The 11,998-nt window shown below is 41.1% G+C and overlaps 1 long non-coding RNA gene across 1 annotated transcript; it reads left to right on the top strand.

Annotated features, from left to right (window-relative positions):
* The first annotated feature begins 10,330 nt into the window (after positions 1–10,330).
* Positions 10,331–11,601, top strand: LOC135341936 (uncharacterized). The gene is made up of 3 exons (XR_010396695.1): positions 10,331–10,867; positions 10,922–11,056; positions 11,116–11,601. It is a non-coding gene; the product is annotated as an uncharacterized LOC135341936 (long non-coding RNA).
* Positions 11,602–11,998: the final 397 nt, after the last annotated feature.

Here is an 11,998-nt window from a genome sequence, read left to right as displayed (position 1 = left end):
ATAATTATGAATGAATTGTTATTGTTATTGTTATTGTTATTAGTTCATCAGCTTCATCAGGCTCACTGTCACTGTCACAAATTTACTTTTTTTTTTTTTTGCTCCATAATTTATAATTATAAACCGAGCCCAAGCAGCTCGCTATATTAAAGTGCCTATACTATTTTGGTGCATTTCTCCAGCAGAAAGACTATGATGTATATAAGTTAAAAGTTCAATCATTCCACTGAGGAACTGGTCATAGAGGCAACAATTCTAACCCAGAATCTGAACTCAAACAAAAACTCGAACAGTTTATCAGAGAATAAAGACACTGTTAGACAGTTGAAAAGCAAGTGGCGTTGAAAGTGTTATCGTTCAAAATAGCAAACATGGCATTTGTAAGATATTTACTTACGAACAATTTTAAAGTAGGTGAATTGTTGTCATGATCTTAATTAATTTGCACTATTGGTATACTTTACAATATTATTTTATATATTGAGTGATTCTAAATTTAAAACTATAACTAGATCTATATCCCTATCCCTATATATCCCTTGGCTGTAACTCTTGGGGGTCACAATGGGGGTTTGTGTCCTCCTAATCCTAATCCTCCATCTCCACCCGAGCAGCGCTTTCTCTTACTGGAGCAAGACATAACTTTTTTTTTGCGTAAGAATAGAGCTAAGTGAGCAAATTTAACAAGCCGCCCACGCTTTTGCACTGTGGTACACATGGAGGTTTACATTTATATTTTACTGGTGAAAAACCTTTGCCTCACTGGTAGGAATTCACAAGCAAACATTATAATTCCTTTGTGCTTCTGGGCAAATGAAATCTGCACAGGTACATACTATAGTAGTATATTTAGTGCCTCGAAAATTGGTTTACATCCGGTATTGAACCTCTTTACTGTTAGGGGTGTGGTCAATTGAACCTCTATCCTCGAAATGTTTTATTTTGGGCAATCCGCTAAAATTTAGTGCCCTGCTATACGGTATTATGAGCCAAAATTGCGCCAGAAGTGATCTAAGCCTCTGGAAGAACATGCCCCTGGACCCCCCCTAATTTGGCCTTACCCGGTGCATGCCTTTGCCCCCCTGACCCAAAATCCTGGATGCAGCCCTGACTAGCAGACGCACAAAGAGCCTCGATCCCAGGCCACACTTTCTCGAAAACTACCACATACCTAGCTGCGAATGCGCAACTGAGGTAATTAGCTTGCTACCCCCAGGCCACTATACCCAGTACCAACTAGTCGTTTAATAATGGAGGATTGACTACAACACAAGTGGGTGACATGAGTACACGAGTACAAATTGCAAGGGGTCAGCGCTGGGACACCCGGAGGTGATAGACTCGTACCTTCAAAAGGAGCTGGAGCAGGGTCGCATGAGTGTCTTGTCAAGTACTGACCCCCCCGAAAGTGCCACATTTTTCCACCAATGAGGAAAAATTATTTGTAAGCAAATTACTGCGCCTGTGGGTAGTATAATTTGATACTTGAACTTCGTTCCACAACAGATTGTGAGGGAATTGCCTGCCAGTAAAGTGGTGAAGACGGATCGTGACACTGTAACGAGAAAAGGATAAAGAATGAATGACCCAGCAATTTGTATGAAGCATTTAAGCTAACCTGTTCACCCTGAGGCAGCATAATTATGGCCCTAGACAGGATATGATGACAAAATGATTGAATTAAAAAGCGAGACACTTTATATGGTAACACAACCCAGAACTTGAGTCCAGAAAAAAGCATTTGTGACGGAATAAATAAACATCTAGCAACCCTAGTGTGGTAAAAAAAATTTGAAATCACTTGTTGTGCTTTGTACGGAGAACTAATAACCGACAAGAGATAAACCGAGTATTAAGAGAGTAAGAACCTTGTGTAAGCATTACAACTATCAGCAATTAACTCACGCTAGAGTAGTTTCTACCAGATTCGCAAAACTAACGTCCTGAAAGTTAATTGGACAAGAGCCGTTTTTTGGTCTCGTTCAAAAATGGGTAGTCGTCTGGACGTACATGTAGTTTGAACACGATAACAGAATTTACAAAGGAATGTAATTCGGTACTGAATTATGTCTCTCCTGTATTTCATTTTGCTTGCAATCTATATTCTGTCAAGATTTGCAGACTGCGTATTCCCCGAGGGATTCCTATTCACCATCTCCTCAACAGTAAACACCTTCAGTGTACAAAATAACTTGCTAGGCCATTTGTCAGACCAAGTAGCATATTGGTTGGACATACCACTAATTTGCTAGGACATGCACATCGCTGCACTATATATATATACATGCCCGGTACATGTAACTATACTCTATACTCTATACTGTGTACAATTCTTCTGGTGTTTATTGATCATCAACAATATTATTTTTTTATCTATTTTTAAGAAGTTAGATTAGAGCTAGAGAACTTCACTAAACTATACTTTATAGCTGGTTGAACATTTAGCTAGATCTACATAGCTACACATGCAGAGCCTGAGAGACTACACAAAAACAGACTAGCAATTTCAAGTGGTTAGTCGGACAGTCTAGATCTACATAGCTACACGCCTGAGACTTTTAGCCAAGTGTTTACTAACTCTTCTTGGATAAATTGAGCCACACCCCAAATGATTGATCGGTCACAAGGGATGACCATGTGCTGTTTTGCTAGGTCATTTGTGTGAATTGCACGGAAATTGGCCTATGACCGGCTGCAATTTTGTACACTGACCTTAGGTTAGGGACAGTTCTGGTGTTGTGCTGGGCAAAGCTCTTGATCATGTGATCGGTGGCCCCTACCAGAAATAACAACACCGATCAACAAGCCTCTGCTACCATCGAGTATGTATACTGGCCAGACAAATTGGAGAAATATCTCAAACGGGTAAAGAAGGCAGCAAACATTCCATCGTTTGTAGCTAACGAAGTTTTCCTGTCCGATAAACGAGATACAATCGAGCTGCTTGAACTGAGATCGAGAAAAGGTTGATTGCGCTGGTGCTTTTTGTTTGTTTGTTATCAATTTGCTAGTGAAAATGTTGTCGTAAGATCTTGCTACAAGAATGTGCAAGATCATACAATTGGATCCGTTTTCTCTCAAGTATAAAGTATACGAGTAACCAGTTTTCATTGACAATAATTATTGTCTTCGTATATCCCGACATTTTTGGTTGAGAGATGCGATGAATTTTACCACTTTGTTTAAGGTCCATACAATCTGTAAAATAAAGCATGCCATGGAAAGGAAATGTACAGTGTTTGCTGTAGTTGTCTCTATGTGTATGTATTATGTATGTGTATGATACGAGTTATACCTATAGTGCTCAACATTGCTGTCTGTCTATTTAAATCCATAATTGGATGGTTTTGCTTTATCTGCATGCGTGCACACAAGATTACGTGAGACAATTCTGCGATGATCCTGAGGTCTTGTTGTGATGTCTCCTTCTTCACCCGCAACTTGTTTGTCATACCATGAAGTGTGTCGACAGTGTGACTTACTCTTCGCGCCCCTTAAAACAGTGAAATAACATTCCATTGAATAACAGCCAAAAAGACACTGTAACAAGATGATTTGAGGATAAAATATGAGGAGAGAATAATGATGTGAGGTTAAATGTGAGGTTAAATGATCCAAGCGGAGATGTAAGCTATAGACAGTAGTAGTTTAAACTGGGTACTGCTGCCTTATGTCTTGTGTGATGCTGCTGTAAGCTGTACAGCCATCTGATCCATATCTTTCCCTCCACTGGGTAGCTGATGGCGCCTTCAATTTCCTTTTGGCCGATGACCAGTAGGATTCAATGTTCTGGGTATGAACTCCCGTAGCTGGATCAACAAAGTTGAGTGAGTGGTTCACACTTGAGTGGCTACCAACATTGGGGAGAGAGCCAACCTGGCTATAGGCACTCCACTGGTCCGAATAAATTGTTGTCCCTGCTGCAACATGGGCATTGATTATTGGGAGGAGTGTGGCTGCCTGTCGGTCTTGAACTATTTCCATATAGCCTAACGATGGAGTCGTGGAGGTGTCCACCATCTGTACACACTGGAAGTTGGTAGGCCCAGAGGTGAATCAGGAGGATCCAGGTCCGAAGGGGAATCTTTGATTTCTCAAAGAAACTGCCCGCCCTTACAGTTTTGCTCGTCTTACACGCCTTGCACCACCACTTATACCCATCCTTCACATCTCTCCTCAGTCTCTCTTCCATGTCATCACCACAACTATAATGATTTGTGTTTAATAATGTTTTCTAGAGTTATACTGTCTTACCGAACACAATGTCATCTGCGAGCAAACCAAGACTTCTTAGATACACCTTGGTGAGCCAAAAGCTGCTGTACCAACATTAATGAGAGACATACTAAAATATTACCGTGAATTTATCAGTGCAGTGGTGCGAAATAAATGGGCGTTTGTCATCCGCACGAAAGATGCGTACTGGAAGTGGGCGTGTCACCATGTGACTTCTGACTACGCCCCCTTTCCTCTCGGCCATGGAGCCGTGTATCCGTCATGATCCGAGATGACTATGACACAGCTATAGACAAGCTGGATGAATACTTCGCCCCCAAGAAGAATGTTGATTCAAGTTTCGCACTGATGCTCAAAACACAATACACAACAAGACTCCGGAAGTTGGCCCAGAATTGCGAGTTTAACGATTTAAACCTTATTCAGAACTGTTTATCGAAAAGACTCCGTAGAATAGCACTTCGTGACGATCTCACACTTGATACTCTGATTGGCAAAGCCAGATCAATGGAAATGAGCGAGACCCAGGCTAGTGGGATGGAACAACTCTCTGCGTCTGTGAACCAACTCCACGTGAAGAGACCTCCACGTAAATTCCCGATGAAGCAAACTCACACCCCTTCGAACCAATGTCGAAAGTGTGGACTCACATGGCCCCACAAGGAAGTTCCGTGCCCTGCAATCGGAAAAACTTGCAAGAAATGCGACAAACCCAACCATTTTGCTCGAGTATGTTTGTCCAAAACAACAATGCCACGCAGTAAACAACAATGGAAAGGAACTAGACGTATACTTTTTAAAAGTAATCTAAATAATTGAATGCAGTACGTGGAACCCGTTTATATTTATAGTGTATGGTATAACATTTGGGATTACAACAAACATCCATATTCAAACAAAATAAAAATTCCTTGTAGTCTTGCGAATCTGTGACACATTTTTTTGTTTTTTCCTGCTCTGGTATTGCTATTTACAAATTGTATGTACTGGTGGATATTGATCGTATCTTGAGGATCTTTAAGGCATTTAATCATCAGTATAATGTCTTGTAGATCTAACCAATACATGAGGGGCAACATGTGTAAAGATAACAGTCTTGACTTGTAATCACTAATGTAGTCCTTCAAGATGTATTTCGTAGCCCTCCTCTGAATTCTTTCTATTGACTGAATGTTTTTACAAAGGTGAGGTATCCAGAGTTGACAACAGTAGCTGATTGAAGATTTAACTAGCGAGAGATATAGTTGCTTTTTGATAGTTATCTATGATGTTGTATGCACGTTTCTGCGTAGTATAATTATACATAGAGAGCTCCATATGCTTTGGAGCAGACAGTATCACACTGCTGACTCCAAGATAGGGTACCTGAAACTGTTACACCCAAATCATGCTGAGATTCCAGAAAAGGAATACCACATTCACCTATAGTATACACGTTGGATTGTTGCGAGGACTTTGTTGGAAAAATGAACAGCACTGCATTTTTTTTGTAATTGAGACTAAGGTTCCACTGTTCGCACCACGAGCTGATAGCTGATAAATCTTCTTACTTAAATCTCCTGTACAAATTCCACTGGTTGGGAACATGGTTGATGAGTGTTGAATTTATCTATTTTGTTGAATCGGAGTGCATTCCATGCAGGCATTTTGGTGCACTTACCGATACGGCGGGAACCTCACGAGACAACAATTAATATGTAAGCATATAATGTAGAGTGTGCTAGCGCTCTACTTGCACTTCATTTATATCGTAGCAGTTTGTTTGTAATCATAATTATTCCTTGAATTGCTACAGCTGACCTGACTTCCTACAAAGAGTAGCACATTCGTACTGATCAGAGCTCGCTTGAGCTATAGTCCAATCCTCTCAGGAAAGGATAAATACTTCTTCTCTGTGAAACTTTTTTCAAGCTGCCTCGTACGTTTGTCACTGAACACCGTCTTAGCTTTTCTCTTTCGAGAGGTTTGTGCAGCTGTTTTTGTGGAGAATGGATAGATGGGTAGATAGATTCGGCCATAGTAAAAGGGAAGGTGTGGTGAACGGTATAGATATAGGAGAGAGGGGCTGATGTGTGAGGTTGTGGACTGTGGAGCACCGGCCCCATGGGCTTGTAGGTGTTGTGATGGAGTGCATCGAGTGATGAGAAGGGTGTAGGCCTACATTTGCGACTAAGCTCCCTCGAACATGCACATAATAAAATAGTCCTTTGTGTCTGAGTAGCTTGATAAATGGAGTAGATTCTTCATGAGACTAGGCCCAAATACCCAATCTATTAGTTTGTCCACCTCTTCGCCTCAAAACTTCCGGTACATTTTGAAGCGCTTGCATAAGTTGCCCAAATTAGCTGCTGCTCAACCAGCTGGGTGTAGCTATGACGCAGGGTGACAAGTGACAATGTTCACAAGGGTTTTCTCCGTCCAATACCGGAGGAGGATCACCCTTCTCATAGCTCTGCATGTCGTCTCTGAAGAGTGCATACAAATGCACTCTTCAAGACTCACTTCTAACATTACTTCATATGCATGTGACTGCACTTGCTAGACAGTGTTTGATTGCTGCAAGTTTTTGTTTTCGTTAAGGGAGCCATCCATTCGTCTTTTAAATTCTTTCCGATTTTTTTTATTCGAACTGTTAAGATCCTTGTGTTAACACTATTTGGGTTCTTTATGGAATGGCTCTAGGAAAATAATATTGTTCCCATATAAACGTATCAGCTGTAGTTCTGCTGCTGGCACCCAGCCCAATAATCTGCTGATTTGTGATCTTTGACATTTTTATGCATCAATTTTTGGGCACGTAATGTGGAGGGGGGTGCACCCCTAATCCAGCTAGCGGTTATAGGCCTGGGCGAACTGGCTTAATAATTATTAGCATCCAGAAAATTACTTGCGTACTTTTAGCCACTTACTCTAGCTCTTTGCTAACACTTTGCAGCTGGTGTTTCCCTGAAATTCCTAAGTTGGGAGGATACGCTTGCATGCAGCAATTACAGAGCTACAGACTCATTTTGGCAATGGGTTCCCGCAGTACATTGTATACCTGATTTTTGTTGTGCAATTTTTCTTGGTTAAATTGGAGTGCATTCTTTCATGTTGGTGTACTTACTAATACAGTATTTCAAATTTGTGACAGTCTCACAAAAACTCACGAGACAAAATTAATGTGTAACGATAATTAATGTTGAGTGTGCTAGTGCTCTCTATACTTGCACTTTATTTATCATCAAGCAGCTCATATTGTTTGTTAGGTTTCTAATCGTAATTATTTCTTGAATTGTAATTAGTACTGCTGATCACATGATCTCCAGCAAATCCGCTTGGCTAAAAGAGTCACATGACTGTGGATTACATAATTTTATAATGATGAGCAGCTATAATCATAATAATTATTCAACAGATCGATAAATCTTACCTGGTGTGAAGTATGGGTTTGGTTGAGCTTCGTGGTTCATTCCCCTCTCTCTATAATTAGACTACATTACATCATCTGTAATTGATCTGATTGGCTAAAAACAGTAGATTACATGGAAGCATAATCTACAGGAAGGTACTTATTCTACAGGAAATGGGCGCATATTCTACAGGAAGTGGACACATATTCTACAGGAAATGGACGTATATTCTACAGGAAGTGACAAATAATTTGCAGGAAGTTCTCAAAAGTTGGAATGAAATTTTTAGTGAAAGTGACAAGAAGATGACAAAAACATTATAAAAAACACAGAATGCAATAGTTTTTTCAGTCAATATCCATTCTTTCCATGTCCACTGTTGCTTTGTATTGCTTTTTCCAGTTGGGCATGGGCAGGGGGGCCAGGAAGCATCAAAAACACTTTAGTAGTCGCTTGACACTTTCTATTGAGGTTCCATGCCGGTCCAGTCTGCTCTATACCCCCTCCACTCCACCACAGTGCTTCATTCTTCTTGTAGTGTTGCAGAGTCAGTTCTAGCATAGTTCTATGTTCTTTTTACGTGTCTGTTCTTTCCAGTATCTTCAGGAAGCGTTTCACAAGCTTTACTAAGTTTTACTGTAGTTTTTCGTTGTTTTGAAGCCATCTTCTTGTCTTTTTCTGTCAACTGGTGTCTCTCACAGCTCCAGCTCGTCCAGCTCGCACAAATTCAATTTCTGTTGCTACGCACCAAACCTGGCTTTTTATAACCACGCCTCGCGCATGCGCAATGAAGTCCAAGTTAGATAGACCACACCCACTCGTAGAATATGTGTCTTAGTAACCGCCTTGGTTACGGTTAGATTCCCTCGGCTTTGCGCCTCGGGCTAACCGCAACCGCGGAGGTTACATAGACGCATATTCTACTCTTAGGTGTAGTCTATCCTATACTTATACATGCATAGTTTATAAACCACAATAACCTGATAACACTACACTCTCAAAAATGATTAAATGAGCCACACTAATGGACAGCTGAAACGAATGCTGGTGGTCGCAGACACATGGAAGACTATTATCGCAGTTAATCTTGCTCCAAGCGAAGCGAGTGTATTAACGGTAAAACAGTTTCCAGTTGCCTCAGAGTGTCTGCCATTGACGAAAAATTTATACTTGCATAAATAACTTTATTCTTTGTATTTGGTTGAGGGGCTGGGTATTTGGCCAGTGGTTTTGGAAATTCTAAGGAAACATATTACCCCTTTGGTAGGGGTGGGGGCAGCGGAGGGGGTGTGGCCAATATTATTCGGCCTCTGCTAGTGGAAATTTTGCTGTTGTTCCATTGGTGGGTGCATGTACCTGCATGCAAGGGTCAATGTAAAATTGAACACGACATACCGTATAGCGGGTAATTTTTGTGGGTAACCGCAAACATTTATACCCACGAATTTAATACCACATGCATGCGATTGCAAAAGGGTGCTATATTCCGCGAAAATTAAATCCGCGAAAACCTTTCTAAAAGTATTTCCGCGAAAGTTTATCCCACGAAATATAGTTTGTTTGCTAGGTTTCTATTTCTTGAATTGTAATTAGTACTGCTGATCACATGATCTCCAGCAAATCCACTTGTCACATGACCGTGGATTAAATAACTTTATGATGATGAACAGATATTAGGTACAGTACTTACTATAATCAATTAAACAGATCGATAAATCTTAACGAATGCTGATGGTCGCAGACACATGGAAGACTATATCGCAGTTAATCTTGCTCCAAGCGAAGCGAGTCTATATGGAATGCCATAGTGGACAATACTAGAGTTTGATTCCGATTGTTGATGGCGATTATCGATTTCCTTTAAGTGATCGATCGTTGGAATCGATTGCCACCATCGATTGTCATAGAGGAATCGATTGCAGGAATCGATTGCCACCATCGATTGTCAAAGAGGGATCGATTGCCACAACCGGGTGCGGGAATGTCACAATTTTAGGTCCTTTCCCGACATTTTTTTACCCCTCTTTTTTGTGACTTCATGTTCATCAGCAGATAAATCCCTGTCGACAAATATGGCTTCAGCAACTTCCACAGCAGACACATTGCCAGTGTAAACAAAGAGGGGTAAAAAATGTCGGGAAAGGACCTAATCAATTTAAGGAGGCCCATTATTTGCAGTGCATTTGGCCTGAACATATCACGTTACCCCAATGACCACAATGCACTGAACTTATAGTGATTCGTGCATGCATGTCGGACCTCCTCTGGCATCACAGTAGATATTATAGTTACATATTGCACTTCATAGACAGTACTAATGTCCCAAATTTTGGGAGGAACTAAGCATGCCCTCCCATTAGATGAAACCCTGGGGGTATCATAAAAATTGACGCCATTCGTGTACCTTCAGCGTCCATAGGCCAGTGGAATTAAGGAACTCAGGCGAGAGCTTACAATCAAATCTAAATTAATGCATGCACGTAGTGTACAAAATAACTTACAGGCAACACAATTAGTTGGACACAATCATTACACACACAGCACTATATACTAGCCTCGGTCCCAGGCCGAATTTTTTTTTAATAGAATGAAGTTGAAAAATACGGCCTGGTATTGTTGATTGTATCTGGGCATGGCAGGAACCGGAAACAAAAGCAGAGATTACTAAAATTGCTTCCCTTTTGTGATTGACATCTATACTATATAGTAGCCTCGATCCCAGGCCGATCCGTCTCTAATTGAACGCTAGGTCGCCTCCTCGGCCTGGTATTGATTGTATCTGGGCGTGTATCTGGGCATGTGCTGTGGTTGCTGTGGTTGCTCAGGTATTCACTAAAAAAGAGCGAATACCTGAGCAAGGTGGAGCGAATAGAAACACTAATAGTGTATGTAAGCATACTTACTCCGTAAAATCACCGTTAAATCACAAAGAACTCCGTGTCATAGGTCTATTCGTTTAGTTTGTCATAGATATAGGCTTAGCTAGCTAGAGTGTGAGGAGCTGTCTTGTGCCAAGGAAGAAGGAGCATCACTCTTGTGAAAGAACAGATCTAGGTTCTCAAGTTTCTGCTATCAGTGGCTACTTTTGATTGACTACACAATTTAATACAAGCGCTTGATTAGACCATTGATTGCCAGATACACTTGGTAGAGTCTATCCTCAGACTCTGGCCATCGATCTCTTGTATACTATGCTCAGGGGTGTCCACAAGTGGCTGGGCCTGGGATGTATTGTCAAGGTGAGCGATATAAATCAATAATACCCTTTCATCATTGGAAATTGTACACTATAGCCTATAGCCCAATCCTTGGTATCTGGATCAAGATATGACATTACGGCACTGGCACTGGTGTTGTGATAGCCTCCTTCACCGGCCTTCAAGGAAGTGCGGCCTGGGATCGTGGCTAGTTTTGTGTGGACCATCACTGTGAGTTACAAAATGTATAGTGGAATGGTGAATTTAAGTTCATACTAATTTGTATACAGGAGCAAAATGGAACCTTCCCCTCCAACCCCCGTCGTACTCCTCCTAGCTGATGGGTGTGAACTCATTGAAAGAGGATGCCCCAGTGCCACTCGTGTCCTTCCCAAGGGTCCGATCTTATAGAACTACCTGCACTAAAACTACTGACGTGGAATGGCTCTTTCAACACTTGTGGTTGCTATCCTGACCAGTGACGTCAGGATTCTACTGTCTCTTGATGCACTGTGAACACACAATCTTTGTTATGCCATCTGAAGGCGCAGTAATTATTAAGTCTTTCTGGAAGCTCTTGTTTGAGATCTTCGCTTCTAAACATCTGCATTTATTATGGACGCAGTACTGGTGTGCACAGTATTAATTTCTAGTGTCATTATATCATTATATCGCTGTATTTTTAGCCAACTGTGATGAACTGAAGATTTTACAGTACATAGCTGATACTTACCAGTTTCCGGTCACGCCCAGATACAATCAATACCAGGCTGAGGAGGCGACCTAGCGTTCAATTAGAGACGGATCGGCCTGGGATCGAGGCTATACTATATAGTAGAAATGTTCAGTGTGTGATATATGCCTCTAGGGGAAGAGATACGAATGCAACTTCCCTAGCAACGCGTCGTGTGGTTGCGGAGGTTCCACTTTTTTATGAGTTTGCATTGAATTACCTTCAGTAACGCTCGTGAACCACTTTGAGCCAGCAACAGAGCACACTCTTCCTCTCTTGCCATAGTCATTAGCTCTTCATCAGTGCTTGCTTCTAGTATCTATAAAGAAATAGAAAAGCGATAACGATGATAGGAAAAAAGGTGGTTCTCAAATCAATGTCTTGTACATGTATAATACACAAACATAATTATTATTTGCGCACCTGATTGACAATCATCC

Source organism: Halichondria panicea, chromosome 1 (assembly GCF_963675165.1).
Source record: "Halichondria panicea chromosome 1, odHalPani1.1, whole genome shotgun sequence".
NCBI lineage: Eukaryota > Metazoa > Porifera > Demospongiae > Suberitida > Halichondriidae > Halichondria > Halichondria panicea.
This window is presented reverse-complemented; position numbering and strand designations above follow the sequence as displayed.